This window comes from Vanessa atalanta, chromosome 8 (genome assembly GCF_905147765.1).
Source record: "Vanessa atalanta chromosome 8, ilVanAtal1.2, whole genome shotgun sequence".
NCBI lineage: Eukaryota > Metazoa > Arthropoda > Insecta > Lepidoptera > Nymphalidae > Vanessa > Vanessa atalanta.
The window spans coordinates 5,042,639-5,069,596 of NC_061878.1; the positions used below are offsets into that span (position 1 = coordinate 5,042,639).

General features: G+C 31.0%; 1 protein-coding gene across 3 annotated transcripts in view; it reads right to left on the reverse strand.

Annotated features, from left to right (window-relative positions):
• LOC125065740 (rhomboid-related protein 3) overlaps positions 1-26,958 on the reverse strand; it is an 81,961-nt gene that overhangs the window by 7,354 nt on the left and 47,649 nt on the right. Inside the window, exon 1 of one of the 3 annotated variants that reach the window (XM_047673531.1) lies at positions 1,487-1,720. The exons of 1 other annotated variant lie outside the window; for it this stretch is intronic. The gene's annotated coding sequence lies outside the window, so the exon portion shown is untranslated. Of the gene's footprint in view, positions 1-1,486; positions 1,721-26,958 lie in introns of those variants that run through there. One more of the 3 variants, XM_047673532.1, reaches the window with a different exon arrangement.

Below are 26,958 nucleotides of genomic sequence, written 5' to 3' on the forward strand. Positions count from 1 at the left end.
ATTTTAACGAGAAGTTTATCTAAATCTAGCATATTAATGGTAGATTTAGTGTGGTGAACTGATGTGTTGGGCACGTGAACGCTGGGAGCGTTCCCACGCGCCCACCTTCGCACTATTATGTTTTAATCTCTTCAAGTCTCTTTGCATTATTACGATACCGTGAAAGTACCTTATACATTTTGCAAGCGAGAAGGCAATGCTTTAAACTTAGTTCATCACAGAGCTCTAAATTTTAAATAGCATATTTTACTATGACAGTTTGGTAGTAAATGGTAACGTATATTGTTTTTTTTAATTCATTGACGTTTTGTCCTCTATATAAGGGCAAACGTGTTGCGACATGTATAAGCTAGTTCCGGTGTATACCTATTGCGTCATTGTTAAAAAAAAAGAAGGAAATTGTCTGTAAGAGATATCAATTAGAATTTAAAATATTTAAATTTTATAAGTAGGATCATATTCAATATAATATTGGTAAAAAATAGCTAGTAAACATAGTATATCTGTATAAATACCTATTGAAGTTAATGTGCAACTTCGGTTACTCGATATTGATTTCGTGTTGCTAATTTTACTTTAGACCTTGCATGTAGTTCAAAGTAGAAAACAGCGTATATATTGAGTAGTCTTACTTAATTTGTTGCACACACACAATATGGAACATGCAAGCAGGTATGTATTATTTTTCATTGTGACTCAAATAATTCGACGTGTTGGTAAAATTATAAATGTTGAAATGGTGTTTCCTAAATGAATAGTTACTGTATTCATATGATCTTAATATAAATGTGTCATCTTGTTAAATAAATAATCTTTAATAAATAGAGCGTAAACTAAACTAAAATTTACCAAGTGAATTTATACGCTCGTCATTTTTGGTAAAAATAAGTATTGCATATTAGTCGATTAAAAATTCGAAATATTCTTCTAAGTCGATTAATACACAAAATTAAAAATCGTACAGTTTATTCAAATAATACATATTTTTCACAATATCTTCTAAAAATAGAATATTATATTTTGTAATTTAAAAATATGGTAAAAAAATAATCAATACATTTTAAATGACTAAACATACGGAGAACATTTTTTTAACTATATGGATATTTGGCAATGGATTTTAGTAAAACGATAACAAACGATTTATGGTTAGAATCGTACACGGATAATCGATATTTTTTTACTATTTTAAGAACAGCATGGATTCGAAGCTTTTTATAATAATAGAATAGCGGAAAAGGTTATTCTAACTGAGTTTAAATATACTTACACGAAATTGAAATAATTAAAACTATATATAAATCAGTTCAGTTCATTGTTATACATCATTCGTGATTAGAAACAAATTTATGTTTACTATATAAATCCATATAATGTGTAGTTTTACCTAATATAGGCGTTAAATGACATAATATAACAACAATAACAGATGTTTATATCATATCAAAATTGTCACCTGTCAAAAATAAGTATTTTTCAAACTTACCCATCACGTATGATTCAATGAAATTTTATCGACACCAAAAACAATTTTTAACGTTATTATATGTTCTACACAACACTTTTAATGTCACTATTTATGAGGTAGTTAATTATTTGTTTATTATATTTTTAATTTGGTAAGACGCTCGACGTTGAAGACGCGATCGTAAGTAGTAGTAGTTGGGAGTATGAGAAACACAACCTCCCCATACGAACGCACCGCGCAGACTGATTTCGCCGACGAGGCGATCGTCTCAGTTTAATTAGTATTGTTCGGTCCGCTGCTCGGCTCGATAGACTTTTTTTATGTTTAGGAGTGGTGGTTGCCATTTGAGAGGGTGGTTCCGGTTCCGAGGGCGGATAGTGCTTCGAAAAGCGTTTTTTCTTAACTTTAATTATTAATTCAGCTTTAAACCCATTTTTTACAAAATAATGGAGCTGTAAAAATCTACATCTTTTTACAGTGCCCTTGTAAGTTGCCGACTAAATTACTAATTAAATACTCGACAGACATACTTTATATCTATTCTAGTTTGTAACTTCTACGGATTAACTTATTTCCACAAAACAGTATCATCAAGAGCACATTAAAAGTCCACCCAAATGACGCGGCGGCCACGATTCATCTTGTGTGCATCATCGAATGTTTGTTTGTTTGTCACTCACGCTCGAACGTTTGAAAATATTCTGTATAATAGTCAATTATATCGTGGATAGAATATTATTTCTAAATTTATATGTAATAAACGAAGTAGGCAATTATCCAATAATAACCTGTTATAAAATATATTTCAAGGTGAATTCAAACTTAATTTTTCATCTGGTACTATATATTATACAATTATTTTTTAAAATTGTAGGTAAGGTTATTGCGATTAACGGATCCAAAGAATATACGAATTAGAATTAGTTTATGTATTTCAGTTTAAGCTTTTTGAAATTGAATGATGCCCAACTGTGGGACATTAACGGGCTGGTATTATTTTTAGGTACTACTATATCTAAGTCACGTTACTTAATCTAATACCATAATAATTTATTTTATATTATCTTTTTAACGATGTAACATTTGTACAATATCTACATATTTTAGTTTTTGTTTGCGTTTGGTAACCTGTTTTATATACAGGATATTTGTCAGTAACGTTGGTGTAAATAAGTATATGATGTTACAACATCTCAAGACCTCAATCAGTTGTTCCAATGTTTTCTATATGTCCATAATTAAGTTTTCATTTTTTAGAAAAATATTCGAACACAATGTTTTGACCATCTACTTAATTTATTCCACTTAAGAGGAGTTACCAGTAGATGTAGACGAATTAAATGTACATGATTATACTTATACTTAACCATTTAAAACCATCATTTATGAATTCATTTCTGCAATAATAGTGTTAAATATATTATATATACGAAATATTCTACCACAATATATAAAAACATTTCCATGAAACTTAAGTAACAATTACTTTATTGGGGCTTTTAAAGTCGGAAAATCATACAATAAAGAACGTTAGTAAACAATGCACGATTGCCTCAAAAGAAATATAGATAATAAAATTAAATAGATAAATCTATGGATTTATCTATTTAATACCATGACCATGTCAAAATATAACTCAAAATTAAAAAATATATTCATTCCATATTATCAATTGGTAAGTGCTTGTCAAGTTCGTTTGATAAAATCTTTACTGTTGATTAAAAATATAATAGAATCGTTTCCAAATATTAAGTACTGTTTAATCTGTATAATATAATCATTGCTTATGTTATCAAGTTATAAGAGGAGATGGCCCAGCAGAGAGAACTTATGGATCATAACGGATGGTCGTGGTTTTGTTTTAAGGCGCCTGTGAGGTTTCATATGTTTAATCATCCTTAGTTTGAAGGTGAAGTGAGAATCATGCAGGTGGAGTCAGCCACCACGTTCTTAGTGAAGGGGGCATTAGCTAAACTGTGATATATTTAGGTTCTGTGACTTAATGCTATCAAAGAACATTTTGGGATAATAACTAACAATAATATTATTGCATCGTATTATTAAACTATTCGTGCTGATAGTTTGTTTTCAAATAAAAACACATCTGGAAAGGATACACCTTTACATTTATATTTGTAATCCATTCCAGATGTTAAGCAATATGGATGATAAGGTCTGAAAGTATACAATAAGTAATGTATTGTCTCAGGTAATCAAGTAATGGCAAAGTTAGAGGTAAAACATTTGTTTTCAAATTGAACACGACGCGTACGGTACGGTGGTAAAACATTTTTTGTAAGAGTATAATTTAGTCTCTGTGTTCAGTTTTGGTCACATTTTGCTAATAGTTAACGTCAGGGCTGTTCAATGCTAAAGTACAATTAAACACCTACACTTTTTTCCATAGTGTCTGCGCCTTATATCATCTTACACGATGCGGATAATTATTTAACGTTTACTTTATTATTTATAGGTAATTATTGATTGTATAATTTACCATTGTGTTCACTATTCCTATTTATACAATTCTGTTTTGTGTCTTACATATTGAAATTTACCAGACCTGTTTGAATTTATTGTATTTTAGAATATGATTTAAGTGAATATTGCGTTAGCAATTTAATGTATTTTTACTTTATTATATTACGTGTTAAACTTCTATTATCTTATACAAAAAATAAAAAACTTATTTAATAAGCATAATCAACTTCATTTAATCTTTAACCACTTAAAAGTTAAACTATTATAAAATATTTAATTATTATTAATAGGTTTCATATTACACCATAGTGTTGAAATACTGTTGAATCTTTGTTTTTTCAAAATTTGAGTGCGTTTATATAATCTAATAGTAAAAAAAAGAGGCGAAATTGTACTTACAACTAATTCGTGACTTTATACTTTCTTATAATTATTATTTTTTTTTATTCTTTTGTCATTGTAAATGACTATAAAAAAAACTGTAGTCGTAATTCCTTTAAATAATTTATAATAAAAAAAATATAAATGATATTTCTGAAATAACTTTTACAACTTGTTATGTCTACTAAATATATTTAATGTACAGAACCTCATGTTTAATGTAAATGAAGAAACAGATGGATCGGCACAAATTTTTGATCCTGGTAATGACATTTCACGGTTTGTTAACACAATTCTCAAAGAGCTTATCGGTCAACACATGGGTGCCTAGTTATTAGCAACAATGGCAGGTGGGCACCATGAGGTTAATTTGCCCAATATTTATTCGCAAGATGGCGTCGACACAAATCGTAAGTCATTATGATCGCCATTTGGAGAGGTGCCTTTACTAATGTGCTTATAAGTCTGTAGGTGAGAATGCTTTTAGGGGCGTATGTAGGTTATAAATTTTCGTATTGGGTTTTAAAAAATCTATACAAAACAGTAACATTTATTTGTTCCCATTCAAAAATTCAAGTATTCAATTATTTTATAAATACTTAATATAATAAGCATTGTACACTATGAGCGAAGATTATGAGATTCTATTCGGAGCAGCCCATGTTTTTAATTAATTCATCTTGTGTTCGGCGTTGAAGTAAAACTTGCTTGTGAAATGACATCAGAACCCAATTTTAACTAATTTCAGCTATTTTAAAAGAAAGGAAAATACCTAATAAATTAAGAAATATTAATAAAACTTAACCAATAATGGTTTTCGATAATATAATACAACAAATATTAAATTAAAAATTTGAACAAAGAATATGCTACTAAAAAAGAGAAACTATGAAATATAATTAATAAATTAAATCACAATAACTAAATAAAAAATAAACAATAAAATCACAGCTACCATTATTTAAAATATTCAAAATAAATATATAAATAGATATGATATCATTTATAAACATTAAAACCCGACAATTGTAAGGCGTTAGCTTATAACAGATCTAGGGAAACTGTTATATATAGGGTTTACATTAATAAACAGAGTGATTCAAGGATGATTTATAATATGTGTAATAGATGCATTTCGTAGCCGGAAAAAATCTTTTTATGTTTCTTCTTCAATGTAAAAGTTGAATGTAGATCCTTATTGCATCCCTGTTAAATCAGGACGGGCTTATAGTTAGCTATAATTATATCTTTATATAACATGAGATTTTCTTTGATAACCGTTAAAAAAATAACTAGAGAAAAGGTATTATATAAATGAACGTACCATAACGTCACTAAAATACGTACCTCAAGATGGCTATAACTGAAAACTTTGACGTAGATAGTTGGAAGAATAAATTTTGATGTTTTTTTTACATTTCATCACACACAATTTAATCATAAAAAATCTAATTAAATTCTTAATACGAGAATCAATTTAAATATATTTAATCTTATTCGTGCTGCATATTAACATTTTAATTCATCATAGTATTGTTTTCAGTAAAAATGTTTTTCAAGTAAATGTCGTATTTTAAAATTTCACTTTACAATCCATTAATTCAAGCACACCATAATCGAGAACTGTTCCGTTTTACTACTGGAGGTAACGGGACGTCAAGGTACTGCATTAGTTAACGATCCCGACATATGGCGCGAGTCTGTCGTATTAATATAAAATTTTTGTTAATCTACTCCAAACAGACAGTCATTCCCCTTTCTACCATGGTCCCAATATTTTTGTAAAGTCATTAGTAGACTTCGAGTTTTTTGATTATTTGACTAACGGATTTAAACTAATAGAAAATTGAAAATTATAAAACGAATTTCTAAATGTATTTAATCGTAAACATATGCATAGTTAAGGTTATAACAGCTAAAATATGCTGCTAATCTTTACACGATTAGCGAAAGCTTGTTTTTTTACAAGGCGGTTAATAATAATCGTGGATCAGGTTGGTGGCTGATTGAAGTAAATTAGCTCCCGTCATAATTTGGACAAATCGATTTAGATCGGACGCATATCTGGCGGTGCTTTTGTCGAATGATTTAGTAGCGCCGGCAAATTGAGCCTTCCTGATCGACTTAAAATCGATACATCGTCTCTACACACATCCCGATGCCAATTACAAGGATTTGAATTTAATCGCCTTGTAATTTATTTAAAAGAACGATTTTATTAAAGTATTACCATTATTACATATTAAAAGTTTCTACAGTTTAAATTTGATAAATATTAGCTTTGCTATTTTTGATTAAATTTCATTTGTGTTACAAAATTTTTTACTTTTTCATTTTGTCAATTCGTAAATAACCTAAGATAGGTTTGTGCTATTTAATGTGATAGGATTTGTACATTACATTTTCAGAAATATAACATTCGTATTATATGTTGCGTAACTCTACTTTGCAACTCATAGAGCTGGAAGAAAAACAGTATAGAATAGCGGCTTGAGATGTGAAAGTGATTCAGTCAGTGAGTCATATGTTACACCACGTTACGCACGTCTATTGCTAATGTGATTGACCGGCCTTGCTGCCCGCATTAACCGAAATTCGGTTACGCTTACGACGACCGGCAGTACACTCTAGCTTCAATCTATCATATTCATAAGAAATACGACGTAGTTTGTCGTATGACTGGTCAATACTCAATATTATTTGCTTTTCTAAGAACTCGAGTACATTTGAGAACATTTGCTGTTCAGTGTGTTTAATAAGGTACGCTTGGCGTGTTATCGAAATGTTTAAATTGATCATTCTGCAGAATATGAATTTGTAAAAAAAATTATAATCATTTACATTTCCTATAAATGATCGGATATAAGGGAAGTTTAATAAACAATAACCTGGGGGCTATGGATGTGTTGTGCATTGCTCTTGACATGCAATCGGTCAAATCCGGATACAAGGCTCTATCACGGAACATGATTTGCGATCGATTTTAAAGACGCGATCGATTTTATCACTTTGAATGTTACTTACATCAAATATTAATTTTAAGTGCTTAGTGATACCTTTTTCAATAAATAAATTGCTATCAAACGTAAAAATTAATTTTGCCATGTTCAACATAGGAATATAATGTTTGCGATGTTCTGTGATACGGCATATAATGTAGATCGAAACGGTAGTATAGTCAATGTTCTGTTTTGAGTAAATTTGCATTTGAAATTGGAGCGCGATGGCACGAGAGCCCACGGCGGCGCTACCAACTGCACCATGCATGCTCCTACGCAATACGCTTCGTTATTATGATGATTACACGCCACTCTTAACCGTTAAAAATCCATACACATTAAAAACATGATACTATTTATTTAAAGCCATAATTTTGTATTCGAACCAAGAATATGATTATTACATAAACCTACCTACGTTTGTTTTCACGATAATATAATGATTGGTATTCTATTTTGAACAAGAACAATTTGAAATAAAATGTTTTTAAACAATTTATTTTTACATAACCTTATCAAAATAGATGACCAAATAATTGTAAGTATTTCGCTAAATATTGATCTTCAAATCAGGCAGGATAAAACATAAATTGTGTGGGAAGTGCGAAAAGACGTGTCAGCGCTGTGTCGGCTCTTACGGCTGGTTGACTGGGGCGGCGAATTTAACGCGAAAACGACTGAGCACTTTTAATAAATATTTTGTATTACTTTATTCAATAAATATGAATTGGGATAATTATAAAAATATAAATACTCTTATATTTATCAACGATTCTCCGAGCGCTGGAAAAAAATAGATTTTCGGCTATTCTCTTCTCTAGAATGTATGACTTTTTTTGTTTAAATCGGCGTTCTTGTTAGTGGCCAACTGATAGTAAGTGGTGACCATCACCACTCGCCGCCTAATCACCACTCACTTATGGAACTAAGATATTACGTATTAAAAAAGGTTCAAAATTATAACAATTGTTCACGTAAAAATAATTACTGCAAGGTATATATTTTTTTTATTACATGCATTTGTCGGGTGACATTCTGCCAACTTGTACATATATATCCCAAACCGCTTTAGATAAACCAAACGGAGCCTTTTCCCTACAGTAATAGAGATTTTGAGTGGTAGTTTTTAATCAAGAAATAATCTACTTATTTACTTACCTACTATAATTTACTTTAATAAGAAACAGTACCTATTAAACTCGGGACTAGTGACTGATACAGCGAGTCCTGTGTGTAAATTAGTACACAGCTTAACGATATACAGGTATTATATCATTATATTCATTTGTGTCGTATGTCAAGAAAATTAGTATTCCACATATGGCGTCAACGATATTACAGAGATGTTATTATAATCAAGGAAATATACAGTGTAAATATATGAAGTTCACGTTATAATACGATGCTGTTAGTCAGCAACAGGCAGCCAAAACACAGAATTGTTCCCGCTTACAATAGATGAGCTCGTATTTACATTACCCGGCGTGATTGTGCTTTTAATAGACAATGACCGTGACAACACGTGCATAATATATGAATATTGTATCTCGTCATATACCCTACAAGAACTACGACAAATACTGTTATTATTATACTTAATCGACGCATTCGTCCACTGGCTAGCTTATAAGGTGCAGATCTCGAGATCTCGGGTTTAAATACCGGACCAGTACAATAATATTGTTTTTTCGAGAGGCCAATTTCATAGTTATAGAAATAAGAGACTGCACCCGTGTTAATGCACTATCTCTCACACGTTATATATTTTCTATGAAGATCGCAAGTCATTGAGATTTGCTGCATTGGTCGATCGGTTATTATTATAAAATAAATATTATTTTTACATTTACATTATTTGTTTGTCATATTAATAAATCAATCATAGGTTTGTATTATTACTATATATACTGCTGCTACTATTACTATATAACTAATTTTATTTGCGCTATTTATTTATAAGTTCTGTGAAAATATCGGAAAAACCATGATCCTCACCTTCCCATCGTCTTGGAGTGGACGATTCGAAATTCATCGCCGATGATTAAGTATTTTATTTTTTGTTTCGTTATGTAACATTGTTAATAATATCTGTCATTTTAAAAATAATACATAAAAAATAGAGACTCACTAGACCTGTATATGTACTAACTTTTGTGACATAGGCCTATGCCTAGTTCAGGAGTCAGGGACTTTAGTAAATGTAACTGTGAGCTGTATGCTAAAAAAACCTCAACAATATTATTGCTATTTTATAATTGGGATTTATATGGGATTATTTTTCTTTTGTTAAATATTGGCGTTCAAAGGTCATATATTATAACAAGATTATGATATGTTTTAATAAAAATAATAGTAGTAAATACATTATTATTTAAACGTAGGCTAAATTTTGAATAATGTAAAATGATTATTTTGATCCATTTCTTAAAAACCACTGTTGTTATCAATTTATTTAAATATATCTTCTTGCTGTTTTTAACACAATAACTTAAAAAATTCTTCAACACCGAGTTGTTATCGGGATAGAAAGATGTCTTTGATTATAAAGAACACAATGTTTACGGTGCATAAGATTAATGCTGACTCTTAGAAAATAGTCTCTATGCAAATGTGTATCTCGTGCCAGCGACAGGTGACGTGCGGCAGCCTTAATTGTTTTTTGTGAAATATTCAAATATTATGACGTTTTTTCCCTTAATTTTTTATATTTGACTGGCGGGTGCGTACCAGGTGGTCTCAGAAAAAGTTCCTTTTTGCTATAACAGCTTGCTTTCATGTATAATGTGGTATATAGGATTGACTATGTAGTCAATAGCTTTTAGGAAGTAAGCGCTATATAACAATTTTAAAATTCAATGAAACACGAATATTTTATTATTATACATATATAGTGTATTATAATTAAAATATAATGATTTTCAATTATAAGTATATCATTGGACAGGATATAATGAATATATTAATTCATTAATTTAAATATAAAAATAAATATATATATTAAATTAATCGGTCACAAGAGTCGTTGTATGATTTTGACACATAAGTTAATATTATGTGAGATTTGATGATTGGCGATAAGTAAATCTTATAATTAAAAGAAACAGAGATAATGATGCATTTTTTATCTAAAACAGTTGTCAATGTGGTGACACTTGATCTTAAGGGGTTACATGCACTTTACTGTGTTTTAACGTAAATATTGTGACAAAAAGCGGCAAAAAATGCGTTGAACTTTCATCAGACAGCTGTTTCGTGTCTTTCGTATCGTGTTTGGATACTTGACAATATTCAAACGAACTGTTATTTTGTAAACAATATGTACATTGTACATACATATATTTCGTGACATTTGTATGTAGCTACCTATACATTCTTATTATATTTTTAAAATTATAGAAATAGCTGGAAAAAATAGTCATATCAGTAAATTTTATAGTTAGTATAAAAATAAAAAAAAAAATCTTTCTTCTACCATCTAATCCACTTGGCGTGTGCGGCTGGCGTGCGTCGGCGCGCGCGCACCTGCTGTACAATTATCTGGTCATTAGTCGGCACGGAACCCGCGGAAACCCAAAATTAGTGCGTGCACAACCCTAATCGTACTCCGCGAACTCGATCATTGTACAATTGAGGTAAAGCTAAGAAGAAATGTTAAGGTATAAGAGGCTTAAGTTCTGTGACCACACATGGTCCGATTTTTATCTCATAATTGCAGGTCTCGCGTTGAATCCTTCATTAGGGGCGTATAGGTCGGGCAAGGTGAGGGGTCCGGAGGGGGTGGTAGTGTGAGGACACAATGGGCGCCCCCCGCGGTATTGTGCGCTAATGTATGCGCGCGCGGCGTCGCCGACAGCGGCCGCGACGCCACAACACAAACATTTCAACGCATCTAATTTATTGTCGTGTCGCAGTGAGCCGTGCGCGCAAAAAATATTGTCTTAAGGAGCAGCTCTGCGAGGCACTTCGATAATGTCACGTGCGAGATTGTAGATCTACGATAACAGGGCATCAGCAGAGGATGGTAAAAAAATCTATAAAACAAGGTTTAAAGTTTTATAAACCAGTAAACACGTATTTAATTTCTCAACTCAATTTAAGCTATAAAGAATAGGAAAAAAATTAAATCATTTAATATGTGCATTAATAAATTGTTAAAATTGATAACGGCCCAGAAATAAATATTTGTCCTCGCTCCACCTTAAACAGAACTGAACTCAGATTTGACGGAGGATGACTCAGTTGTTGAGAGCAATTTTTGAATATTATAATAATATGTAAACTAGTTGTTGTTCCATGGAGCATTCATGCTGTTGTCGTCTATAGATACAATTAGTGACATTTATTAGAATAGCGATTGTGTTAGGATGAATGACTGTTTATATTTGAGTGTCTATTGAATTGAAACAATTACAATGAGCATAAGAAATACAAATGTAAGAAGAAAGTGTAAATAAATATAGTTTTAGTTCAAGATTTTATTAAATTGCTTACATTACGATATACCCTAAACGAAAAATTTGTTAATAAAAAACTCAGTAATCAAATCAAACCGAGATTTTATTACTTAATAACTTTTGTTAAAGTTACACTAACTAGTGAACATCGATCGATATCTTTTTTTAGGCTTTTTTCATTTATATAAAGTTGTACCTAAAGAATAACTTGCTTTAACCATTAATGTTAATATAATATTCGCTTAATATTTATTAAGTAGCAAATATAAACATATATATAACTTGGGCCACCCAGTTGTGAGATTGCTCGTTCTGCTCCTCAATTGGTAGCTGCAAAAACTACATTTGCATAGAGCGCGATGCTTGTGATAGCGGCCACCGCGAGTTCTACTCTCATCACTAGGATTAAGAATTTTTGGATAAGCTACTCGTATTAAAGTGACTAGAAATTATAAAATTATTTTTAGTACATTTGCACAAGTATATATCCCAATATCGTCTCTTGGGTCACAGCTAAAAATATAACATGGAAGTAATAACTTAAAACTATTTTATTCTTATTTGGTCTTATTTTATAATTAGCTTATTATAATTTTTGATAGATTGTAACGTTACAAAATTGAGATTTAAAATTTTTCCATTAAGGAAAAAATTATTGTCATTAAAATAATCTTATTTAAAGTAATAGACCAACGAACATTGTTTAAGTTTGAGTTGTTAAATCGTGATATTTCCATTCCTATTAAAATTTCAAAATATACAAATTAAAATTATTAATATTGAGTTTTACGTAATTGTGGACAAGATTCCTTTTTCGCATAGAAGATCTTACCATTCATGTCTACACTCTGCTCATGATAAACCCACTCTTTGGTTGCGGTGACGAATGTTGATGCCACCCACTGTACGCACGACCCCATCTGCCGCAGCTCCAACAAATACGATATTTATGTCCTTGGTTTATATTTATTTTACTCATTTAAGTGAGCCCTTTACTGAGCTGGCTTTGCATCTTCACTTCGGACAACTTCATTTAGAACCTATTACTTTGTTTTTTGTTAATTAAGAACAGTAGGTACCTAATGTTGCAGCAACTCATTGTATTTTTTTAGTTTTAATATATAAATAAGTTACTTTATAATAATGAACATAAATCTATATTTCAACCACATCTGGAAATATTTATTGATTTAAGATGTTATTTTTGTATTAATAAAATTATTATGTTGAAAATATTAATGTCACGATATAAATATTATATTCCAATATATAAAAACTAAAAAAGCCAAAAATTTATTAGAGGAGTCCTTTGGCCAGCGGTGCGACATTTAGTAGTGCTTACTTAATCTATATACTACTAGTTACTATCTTATGGGTTGTTTATTTTATACCCAAGCCCCATTGACCTGAATTTAAATTTCTATATAGTAGAAATATATTAATTGAAAACGTCCCAAAATAAGTTTATGCTTTTTACTAGACACAATTAACAATACATTTATTACATATATATTAATATAAAACTAATGTGCGTATTTTTATTACATAGAAGGTCGTCTCTCACCGCACCATACCGCAGAGTTAAGGTAATAAATTGCTTGGAATATAAAAATATAACCAATTAAAATTCTTCAGTACGCAAATCTAAAGCAAATTCCGATGTGGGGCTTATTTCAATACTTAATTGGCCGGCGTGTAAATTAGAGGACAATATAAAAATATACCGACGAGGGACGGTTGATCAGCGATCTCGGCTTTATTATCGTAAGATTAATCTGGTTCGCGCGAATTGTGACGATGCGAAATGCGTAATTTTTCAATGAATATTGATTGTGATTTACTTTTCTGCCATTACATGTTGTGCCTTAGTATTTGGTTTTAAAAATTATTACGGTATAAGAAAAAATAGTGGTCTTGACATTTAATGTTGTTTATTCTAATTTGAGCGTGTAAGGTCGATGGTGTAACTATCTTTTCAATAATTAAATAAATTAATTTATTTACCCATAACACACAAACTATTATAAAGTATTTTGTACCCTTTCATAACCCAAAATAAACAGAATCACTTGGTAACGCTTTCTAAGATTAACTTGTTCTCTTTTTTTTCCATTTAGAGTAAGTAAGTAAATGGATTAAAGAGATACGAAATTTATTGCAATTTCTTTAACATCAATATTATCAACGACCAATGGTTCTTTAGTTCATTGTGCCCGATATGGCAGAAACAAATTTTTCTTTTATATTGGCTCATATACAAAACAAAAACATATAATATTAATTAAAATTCAACGTATACGAGACAGCTCCGTGTAGCTGTGTCGAAGCACAGCACTTTTTTCAGTTGCTACAAATACCTCGGAAATTTGGCAAAATCAATAAACAATTAATTGAACAATCAAAAACAGATAAAAAGATGTGTATTTTATTTAAAAAAATTACTTAGGGGTTTGTGCAAGCCAGTCAACAAAAAAATTTTTTCACGTAAACATTAAAACGAAATGATGGTCTACGATCTTCCTGCTTTGAAATAATTTTAAATTCTTTCATTAGATACCAAATATGAGTGGTCCATTACAGACGCATTCCAGAGTGAAATTATTTATTTTGTGCGGGCGTGAGTTACTGGCAGGCCCGCCCCTTCGTTACTATGTTAATCGAGCTACCTAAACGGTATACCTGCTTTAATACCCTTTAACAAATAAACGAATAAACAATTCTAACTTAGGCTATAAGAATTTTCAATTGTGAATAGAGAAATTAAATATCATAATTAATATATTCGTAAATTCTGCTATAATATTTTTTATAGTTTTTCAATTAGATAACGCAATTATTGAGTTCATTTTTGGACTAAAAATCGAAGTGCAAAGGTTTACATTACAGGAACTCACGGTTCTGAATGTTATAATTAGTATACCTAATAATACTAGCCAGTTTTACGTAACGATTAATTATGAAAAAATAAAGGCTATGCTTGTTTCTATGTGTATATATTGACTAGTAGGTCAAAATTACAACAAGTTAAGTCAGAATTGTTAATCAGAGAAAGTAGGCCCTATTCTATTCTGAAACTAGTGAATTTGATTTATGTTGCTTAAGTCTGATTAGCGCCCTCAGAACATATTTTAACGACTTGATTACAAAACATCAAAATTGACCATCATAACATTTAATATAAATGTTTTATTATGATTTAATTTAATTTGCTCTGGTAGAAATTACCAAAATTCTGATGTAATCTGTCCAATTTTTTACAGATTTCATAATTTGTATATAATTAAGAATAGATAAGGAAGTAGACGGACAGACACAAAAAGCGATTTTGTTTTACATCATTTATTCGACAATAATTTTTATTAAGATTTTGTAGAAAACGTATATGAATTTGCATGTTTGTTCGAAATAAACTTTTTTTTCTACACTTATTTCCATTTTTTTATTGGTAGCACTAATATAATAGCTCGTAAACAAAAATATTTACTTTTATTTTAAAGTATTATATTACTTGGAATACCACAATACTGATTTCGGCGGTAGAATATCTGATGAGTGGTTGGTTCCTACCCAGACGTATTTGCCATGCCGTTGTTATGTCATAATATTGTTATTTTAATGAGCCTCCTATAACTCAGCATTAAAATGAAATCGCATTGGTATTATAATTTAGCGTGCTTACTTAAATAATCTTGAGTGTCGCTAAAAATTTACACTTACAAGAATGTTAAGGTTAGTTTAGATACTTTAGAAATTTTATATAGATATTCTAAAAAATTAAATACACTTTGCTTATTAAAAATGCAATGAAATTAAACATTTGTCAAAAAATCGAAAAGGTAGGATAATGTAATTGGTTATTAAAAAGTGCATATATCACTGGGCGCTGAGTGTGGAGAGGCGCATGCGCGTGGGAGACTGGATATGCCCGCCACGCCCCTTCATTAACATGCTAATGCTATCTGGAGCTGCGCTTGCGCACGCCGCCGCCGCCGGCGGTGGTACTGGATTGATATTATGTGATACAATTAACACTACCTATGAAATTATTAGATACCAGTGCATATAACTTGATTATTAAAAAAGCGAATGTATACCCTATCTTTACATAGTTGTATTTATTCTTCCCCATAAAACTGAGTTGCTAAGCCTTGATATTAAATTATAAGGACAATTAAAAGGCTATAAAGTTAAACAAAGGATATTAAATTTACCTTTTTTTATAGTTTATTAATTTAATATCAAAGCGAGAATAATTAAGGTCATTTTCAATTGGCCGTGGTGTTTGTTTGGGTATGTGTGTGGCCATAAGGCGGCGACAATGCTTGCTGTAATGTATGCGCGCCAGGGAGGTCCTCCACGTGGGAAGACCGATCCCACATACACCTTTCTCTTTTACCCATTAATGGACAATTGAGACAGGTGCCGTATTTGGTACTATTAGATTGTTCCTACGCCTACCATTACCATTAAACTTCATAATTTTCGTTAATGTGAAATCTATTGGAACACTTTTCAAGCAGTCGCTTCTGATTTTACTAAGTACTGGAACGACATGTACATAGTTTTGTTATTCGCGATGTCTATGCGCTACGTCCATATCGTAGCACCGTAGCATCTTGTCGCCGCTTGAAGCTCTATGTAATTCAATAGGGCTTTAGTATCCTAATAATAAAGTGCGTTTTTTAATTGGACGTGATTAAATCTTAATAAATCGACTGAGTTTCCCACACGCGGCACAATCGCTCGTAATTACGCCGCCGGCGGTTTCTGTAATTTGCCGATGCCCTGAGGGCCCATGCAAAAATTACGCTGTTTCAGCAACACATCTCCAAAGTGTAAGCTGTAGAGCAAGCAGCAGCTATAAATACTCATTACATTTATGTATCTAGACTAGCCTTTTTCGTAAGCTGCATTATTTTTGGAAAGATTACCAGAAAGATTGAGCATTCAATTGATTCTAGAATTTCTATCTTTAAATATGTGTTTTTGTTGTTAATTCCGGAACAACGATGGTAATTTAAGTTCTAGGTATAAATAAGATAAGTTTCGTTTACTTGGGCCACACATTATAGGACGATCGCGTGCGCGTGGCGGGCGTCTCGGCCGACCGCAAGCCGCGGCGTCTTGAAACACACTCTTCAATTATCAATCGTAAATTCCGATGCCACTACATTGACGATACAACGACTGCGGTTAACTTATTGTCTACCTGTCTTATATTTATCTTAACATGCTTATTATTTGAAAAGAAACTACCCAAACGTTTAGATTCGCGTTTTCCAAATAATAATTTTGATTGGCTTCCAATAAGTCATAAAAAGGTATAAAGTTAAATTATTTTAAATCAACATTTGAGTTACACGTTTAGCTTCAATTAAGATTTTATATTTCATATGACTTAAGGATTTTACCTGCGTTACAAGGAAATATTTTTGGGTACATGATATGGCCATACCAAAAGTAATTTATATTGGAATGTGATATAAGGAGGAGCCCGGGGGCACGCGCCGGTCGGGCGGTTTTAATCATCTTAACCCAGGCTAACTGCTGTAAAACACTACCGAGGTCCGCCACAGCATCAAGTAGGCGCCACGCCCGCGTTCCGCTCACAAACGTTTTAGATATTTATCTGTTCCGACATATATTATAAAGCAGTTATTACACTTTTTTTATTATAAAATGAAAATTTAATATTCAGATTTATTAACAGTCTTAACAATGCTGATGAAAGAATTTCAACCAGATTTTTCAATAAACTCACTCAAATATCAGTGTTAAGAGGACTACAAGAGCTAAGTGCCCTTGAGAATCGCACGCACACACTTACAAAATCGACGAAAACGGCAAGCCCGTGTACTAAGGGTTAAGCGAGGTAATGAGATTACGCCCAAATATTCTAATAGATGGCGCCAAACCGAGCGACGTAAGATCAATCATAAATCTCATAAAAAATAGATAGGACAACAGAATTATTTTTATTTCTTTCGATGTTAGTTAACAAATGATTATAAAATAAAACTGATTCAATTAAACTTACAACATTTTTATTTATATTTTGTATACAATAAAATAGACAGTTAGTTTTAACCTTTTTTTTCTATTATTTATATTATTATACCACAATTAGTTCTTATACTAAATATTGAAACATACCAATTTTTAACATTTTATAAAAGTTTAATGATCTATTTATATAATAAAATCGTAAGTGTTCGAAATCTGTAGTGTAGTGACCGTGGGGTAACATATAGCGTAGTATTTGTTCGTTTTATTAATATTGGTTCATAAAGAAAAAATATATATTCAATTTAAAAAAAAAAAAATCTAAATATTTACTAGAAAAAAATGTTGTCAATTCGATTTGGTTGAATCATTGATGAATGAAAGGTTAATCATAATAGGTTTAATCATAAATCTCATAAAAATAGATAGGATATTAGAATTATTTGTATTGCTTTTGATTGTTATTCGAAAATGATTAAAAAATAAAACTGATTTAATTAAACTTAAAATATTTTTATTTATATTTAGTACTACAAAAAAAAAACATTTAGTGTTAATTTTTTTTATTTAATTTCACTTGTATATATTAATGTTATTACATATTTCCTGGAATCTTGGAATAAATATTACACCCACTTTCAGCTGAAAGTTGGCACACATATTTAATCTCGATGACAATGCACGATTCATGAATTGCTGCTATATTCAATCCAATATGGCGGACGTTACAAAAAAATTTAAATTTATGAATTACGTACAAATGACACTTCTAAATATTCTAGTTCTCTGGTTCACAACAATTAAATTTTTTTTGTTACGACTTTACTTTTTTTTATTATTATTAAAATTAGTTCATACATAACTTTAATTCTTATTATAAACAATCGATAAAATTAAACTCTTACGCAATATAAATAGCTTCCGTGTTATTGTTTTCGACTTTCTTTATTCTGTAAAAAATAAATATATGTTAGTAATTACATTTTTATTAATTATAAAATTATGTATTTAAAAAATATGTATCTTATATGTCATAGTAGTTATAATGAAAAAAAAAATGCTTCGAGTTCATGGGGATCGAATGTAGTCACTTGATCCCCATGAAAGTCAATTGATGTTTTCTGTCCTTTGACCAAATACTCTATCGTAATTATTAAGAATGGTTCGAAAAATCTGATTATATGCGAACTGATTGCACATTTTTCTAATAGATGTTTTCAATATTCATAATTTATAAAAAAAAATATGTTTACTAATTAAATACTCTTACCTTTTAATATCGTTCATATGTATGTTCGGCGCTTGATTTATATAAACGTTTTTTAGTTTTCCTCACGCGTTTCACTTTATTTCCCATATTTACACAATTAAAATTTATAACAAATAATATAATAAAAAAACAAATGCCTAATTACTACTACACTATTTTAACTTAATATATTTATTTACAAGAAAGAATAAAATTTATTATAAGAAAACATGAAACAATGAATTTACAATTAAAATTACAAAAAAATATCTCGTAACGTAATGAATGATGCGGCGAAAAGATCGACACGTCTGTATAGCATCAGGCCTCGGCCGGCATTGTCTGTACACGGCGTTTACGCACACATGCGTACGCATTTTGTTCGAAAATAAGAATATCGGATTTAAAAAAAATCTATTGATTTTACTAAAAAAGTGACACCCAGGTTAAATAGTATATTGCTTGTAGAATAATCTGACAAAAAACCAGAATTATGGAACGTATATAAGTATAGTTATTATTGATTAAAAGATCTTTTTAGAGGTAACTTTGTGATTTTTTTCTATCTTACCAAATTAATTACATCATGTTTTTAAAATAACAAATACTTAGCATGTATCCTGAAGATTATCATATATTTTTTTCATTTGGTTTACTGCATTGGATCATATACTTTTTTGCATTATAAAACTTGCATTTAGCTCATGTAGTCCCCTTAATAAATAGCAACTCTAATTCCTGTTATATCGCCTCAAAACAGATTGTGTTACAAAACTAGTCACGAACATTTGAGCAATAAGGAGAAAATTTGAAGAAAAAACGGTTAATAAATATTGATTCATAACAAACGAATCTATTTGCATATTATTATAACTGCTGCGGGCCAATCGCACAGATTCAAGAACTAGGTATTTCAACATTATAAGATAAATATAGACAATTTCGCGGATTTCAAAATATCATAAATAAGTTATTTTTTGCTACATTACTTGCGACAATCGCACGGTTTGGATGCGAATCGATTCGTTCAATTCCCGTGTCATTTTTGAGTGTACGAGTGACGGTTGTCGGTTGGCAGTTGTCACGGTCTAGGTGTTGCCGGATACGGTTCTCACGGCGCCGGCGCCGGCTTTGACGGCAACAACCTCTCAACGATTGCGGTCTTTAACAGTGTGCATTATTGCTGGTTATCCACTTAGCATTGCGGACCTTTTAACGGAGAAGAATTCAGAACGTTGACATCATAATGACGACCATTTTTTAATATTTTCACTAGTTTCCGCCCGTAGCTTTGCTCGCATGTGAAGGTGAGAGCCGGGGCAGGTATTAAGTACCCTATGTCTTTTGTTCGCCTGAAAAAGTGTATCAATTGTGTAGTTAAGATGTGAAACCGTATTCCCATTCGTATTTATAATGTTATAAGTTAGGATGTAATTTGTATTATACCTAATCCTAAGTTGATTTCCAGAATTGATAACACATTAACTAAAGATTTAATATCGTTCAATAAAAATAATTCCTTGGCGTGTTTGTATAATATTAACCTAAATTATATTAATGTTGTAATTTTAACACGTAATACACAATTTACTTAAATTATATATATACGTGTTTCATTACTATATAATTTTAAATAAAAAAATATACATTTCAAAAGAATAATGAGGAAAACGAAGAGACTGAGGTTAGAGTCAACGTAGCGAATATGGGTCGGTAGAGTGCGCTCGCCCCCGCAATAACGGCGCGCTCATCTCATGTCTCTATGATGTTAATGTTTGCTTACTTCGTAGTGTTCCTATGTTGATAATGAATCTGATTGGTTTGCTTAACACGAACATCGCTTAATCAAATAGCTCGCCATTGTGCTCCATCCGTCGTATTTACTCGAACATTTTATGAGCATATTCAAGCGTTAAAATTTTGCGTGAAAGGTAATTAGCGTGCGCTTTCGGTGTTAAAATTAGTTTTTTGTTTAAGCGTAACTTTTTTTTTAAATCATACATTTTTATACTTTCCGTCTGTCAATTTTTACCCTTTTGAGGTTTCGCTTTCGTGATGATATTAAACAGTACATGAGTTCATTTATTTGGAAAAAAAATTTACACTTACATGTGTAACTATATGTTAATATATAATAATAAAGCGAATATCATTTAAAGTTAAAATAGGAAAATTGGAATTTATTATAACGCCATTATATAATTGAGAGTTAAATTGATACATCACTATTTCAACTGTCTGAATTATTATTGGCTCAAACATTCTCGTAGTATTGATTAAAAAATAATCCACCTTCCAAGGATTCATAAAATTTTCGAAGTAAATGTGTACTTTCAAATGTGCAAACAAATAGTATACAAATCTAATGCAATTAATCGTTTTAACATTTAAACCGACATTTAATTCGAACAGTTTAATACTTTCGATGGATCGAAATCGTTATTGATACAAAGTTGGTACGAAGCGGGGCAGGTGCGGGCGCACCTGTGCGAACGATTGTTGCATTCCGCCGATGTTGACTGCCGACCGCAGACTCTAGATTATCGGGATCAGGATTCTTCCTTTATAAGGTTCCGTACACATGTCATTAAATGTATTTGGTACTAAGAAAAAACCGTTTCATTTTATACAAAATACCTATGCTTATTTAAATATATGTTGTGTTCAAATTTCACAAAAGTCTTTGCCTTCTATATTTTTTTTTGCATTAGATAAATCAACTCGAGTCGTATAATTATTCTGAGCCTGATGATTTTATTCAGAGCTGCGTTACTAATGTAAAACTGTATGGCTACGATTAAAGCTATGTTGAGCGTACGCTTCCAGCGTCTCACTAACTGTAGTAAATTACTAACCGAACAACGATTACTATGACTGATTCCGATTTTTCGAAATTGATTACGAATCTAACCAAGTCCTATTAATAATTATCAATGTAATACAAAGGTGAAAGTATAAATTTGTAACAATAAATGCTCTATTATCACATTATACACCGAATTACAGCTTCTAACAATTATTTTTTACAAACAAAAACAATTGTTTACAGACTAAACATCTAATAGGTCGTAACTTGTTTGCTTTGAATTTAGCACATTTTGTATTTTTTTTTCGATGTGAATGGAGCTTTAGTTTAAGCTACATGTGATAACGAGATCTTGTTTTCCGCCAGTCGTTAAAGCGAGAACAGTCTCATTAGAAATGACAAACCAGTTCAAACATGAGTTAGACACAATCGAGATATGGGGGTAAACTTAGGGCTGTGATTTTTATCAGCATGAATTTTTTTTTAATTATTATTAGCAAACTTATTGATTTAAGAATTAAACATAAGATTTTATTTAACAGAGCGTCATTTAATAAAAACCTCTTAAAAAAAGAGTAGAAAGTTTTTATGCCAGATGCAAAATAATGAAAAATTATTTGTACCTAACAATATAATTCAGCTCATAATTTCTTGTAATAATGTAATGTTACAACTATTTTTGGTAATGATTCCAGCGATACTACTGCATAATACTGCACGTTTGTACTTATTTATACAGTTACTAGTGTCCTCAGCCAGTTAGATGCGCTTGCGCCGGACGGATGCGCCATTGGCCGCTTGCATACCAAGTGGTGCAATTCCGAAGCTCGTCAAATTAATTCTATATGTGCAGGATAAGACTCGAGCTTCAAACGCTTGAATTGCAAACGTATGTTTATTATTTGCATTAATATTGCAGTTTAAAATTAGTTTTAATTCTAGAAGTGCAAATTACATATCATTTTAATTTTATTATACATGTATCCAAGTATCTGTCTACCTGTCTGTCTGCATAAATATGTTTTTGAAAATAACCTATTTATCAACAATAATTCGCTTTACCTTGAATTTCTCGACGTTGTAAATAAAAGTAATTGTCTTCACAAGATTAAATATGAAAATAGAGTGTGACTTGAACTTTTTGAGGCCGAATGTAGTTATCTTTAATATTCTCGCGAGCTCGCTTATCTGAGGTATTTCCCCGAGAGTGGCGCAAGTGAAGAGGGCGCGAGGCGGTGGCAGCGGCACGCGGATGGACTCGCCTGTTTGAGGTTCCCAGGCGATAGCTGCTATCTTCCACAAACACCTCCTTGTTTGAACCAACCGACGCAACTCCATACGCCGCATTTACCATGACTTCTCAAAAAACTGACGAATTTCAACCTTATTTTACGCAGTATAGAGGTCTATTAAATTTTTGAAACTGAGGATTTGATATTTTTATGTTTAGAACATAACAAAGCATGATGTCGCTCGCCTGACACGCGTCGTGGCTTATCTCTGAATTTAAGAATTGTCACTCACCATTTGAATTCTAAATCAGCAAGTGTCACTGTTATTGGTACCAATATGTCATTCGGTACAGATGACCGAATAACGCTTAATGATGTTTCAGCTGAGCAATGATTGTAACCGTTTAATATAAATCGTGACTGAACATACGATTATAAATATAAAATACTGCTTTCTTCTACATTGCCGATGTTTTGTCGCATTAAAGTCCGCATAGCTGTTCAGGTGTAATAAATGTCACAGCACAATATAATATTGAAAAAGTAGGCAAGGCAACGTCTACTTTAAGTCTTATGCTGAGGCTTTAAATATTTATATTAAATAAAATTTAACACATGGAATAAGTGTTTAGAGCCCTCGGTCAACGACTTTATTCAGGTGTACTGATATAGTTATGGAATTTCATAGCATTGCGTTAGTACATATAAAATTATCCAGCGTATTAATATATTTTTAATTGTAAAAATGAAGACACCTGCTTAGAGTGCATCTGCAAGGCCACGTTATAGGTCACAAGGCCGACTCGTTGGCACGCGCCTTACTGCAACAATTCAAGGACTACAGTCACCTGCAATCTATTTATATAGTATAGAGGCCAATGTGTACTCAAGTGTTTATATGGACATTACAGTAATGAGTAAACTTATTTAAAATAAAATGCGTTGACCATCTTTAAATTTTAATAAATATTGAGATAAGTTTCTTATTTTACTTTAACCCTTCCCAATAAAAGAGCCTAGCTTTCTTAAAGTAATAATCTGACTCAATTTTTGTGAAACGAAAGTAAAAAGATTATATTTGAACAGTACCTACGAGTCTCGTCAGCTTTTAACGTTTCCGTCCATAAAGAGCTCGAAGGCCAAAATTAGTTCAGACAATTCGCAACACGAGGGGCACGCTGGCCGTCGCGAATCCTTTACAAGTGTCTAAATCTGGCGACATCCGCGTCGCCGTCGCCTCATTCACTTGCTCTCTTTAACATCAGCTTCAACTAATATATGCAGTAGTCACTTGCCTTTTTCTTTTGCATTAATTCCGCCGGATACATAAATCTGGTCGGTGGAATGCGTATGATGTTTTAACGCTATAGCTATAGTTTTACTCTGTTAGTTTTTAGTTTACGAAACCATATGAGAAAATTACCTTTGTTAAAACCACGCTTACTGACGGTATCACCCGTATATTTCACAGATTTTTATTATTTTAAGATTACACCTATCCATTTTCTCCCTTTTACCCCTCTAAATTTTAGATTACGATGGCAAGAGACGTGTTCTAAATTTTAGTATACTTTTACTGTGTGAAGCATAAATGATATTTATAATTTTTGTGTAAATAAATTGTACACTGGTAGTATGTTTAAATTAGCCCAAAATATGGTTTATTTTATTACTGTAACGGTAACTTTAATTATAAATTCGATGTATATTAATAACTTAAGTTCTTATTTTTATTTATTTATTTTATTTATTTTTGATGAATATATGATGAATATATATAGCAGATAAAATTGCGACGTTTTAATTCTGTTCAGGGATAGATAACATTACATTTAGCGCTATTATAGAATTATTTAAGTAACAGAGAGCAAGGTCTTATGTGTCGTAGGTCATAGGTAGAGGTCACCAGTTAATATCCATAAAAATTAAACAGTAACAAGTTTAAAAATCGCGTGTGTCACGCCACGACGGGATATGATTGACAAAAAGGAGGTAGGTCATCAGACTGTCTGTTAGTAACAATTAATATATTTGACGACCGCATATCTAAGTAAGTACGTATAGAACGTTAATTAAACATTATTTAATATATTAGTAGGTAAAAGCGTACTGTTATATTTAATAGGGCTTATAAATAATTGAATTGAGTTATTTTAACAAAATAGTACCACGGTCCACGAACTCAATCACACTAATAGTATAAGTAAAGAGTACTCGGGGCCTCGTTTTGCTTCTATAATTTATATTGATATAATTTTCAGTATTATACATATCCGACCAAATATTTATATGTATTTAGACGTCATTTAAGTTATTTTTTATTCATTTGTATTTTGATTTCGTACAACGTTCGTACAAAGTTCTCTTTTGGTACTATGTACACGTTACTAGTACGAATGTTTACGATAAATAAATGTTTTGTTATCTATAACAAAACGTCATAAAATATATATGTACACTTATAAGAATATCAAAACCTACTTATAAGATTTAACTAATTTATCATATGATAAAGTAAGTTATTTACAATTTAAAATTCTCTGTGACGGCTAAATAACAGATCAGTATCGAGTTAGTTTATAAGATAATTTATCGGATCGTTGTGGGCGGTGCATTAATAGCCAGGACAATAAAAGGCTCCATCTCGTGATGTCTAAATTATACGAGTTGGGCAGTAAACTCCAATGTTCTTATAACAGGAAAGATATTTTATTTGCAGTATTGTATATTTGAAAACAGATAAGCGAAGTGTTTTTTGTAATATAAGCAGTTAGTATGAAGTCATTGTCTAATGTAGGTGTGTTTATGTAAATAATTTTACATATGACTAATCACAAATATACGTGAATTTAGGAATAAAAGTATACATTTTTGGTGCTTATATTATTTAATAACCTACTAGCACTTTGACAATATCTTAAAATAACGAAGTGCCAAGATTAAAGTGTTGCCATAAGGGCCTACTATTAACGTAGTACTTTACCTTAAATTAAATTAGTTGTCATTACTAAACCAAACTAAAACATATACATAAAAAGTTATAAAATATTATAATGCAATATGACTTAAAAAAACATTAATATTGTAAGTTGACAAGGTGTTTTCTTTTTTTTTGACAGTTTTTTTTTTCATTAGTTATCTTTTTTTTGAGAATGGGGCCTGTATGTCCACAGTAGAAGACGAAGAAGTAGAAGAACGGAGAGTTTTAAATCGAATTATAAAAAGTCATTATGCTTAAATCGCCATTTATTAGATTTGTTAGCGATTTGTTCAATAGTTATTCTTAAAATACATACAATTTTGATATTTACACAGACACTTTGTAACATATTTCAAAAGCAAACACAGTATGTATTAACCGAGAAATAGAAAACTTGAAAACAACAAAACAAGAACAAAATAGTAAAATAAAAATCAGTGAACAAATAAATACAAATAAATCATAAAAGTCGAACAATCTTTCTCTCACTCTATTCGAAGTCAATTGTTTTTTATGTTAATTCATGTTAATTATTTAATTAATACCTGATCTATTTTTTACCAACACCTTATTGCTTTCCGACTTTACGTATCGTTCATCCCGTAAACATTCGGATACACTATCGTGTCTGTTTATCCTTCTATCACGGCCTGTTTCCTTCGAAACAAGCGAATGAAGATCTTTGAACCGATATATATCTAGTATAGTATACACAGTTAGTTGCCTCAAATCTATCTCGTTAATCAGAGATGTATAGTAAATAAACGAATTCTGATTTAAGATATCTTAAGGAATTGTAAGGAGTCAAATTAGAAAAAATAAGAAAATGTTAATATACGATATTTCAAATTAAAGGCGTTATTAGTAATACAAAATTATTATTATGATATTTTTTTAAATGCTTA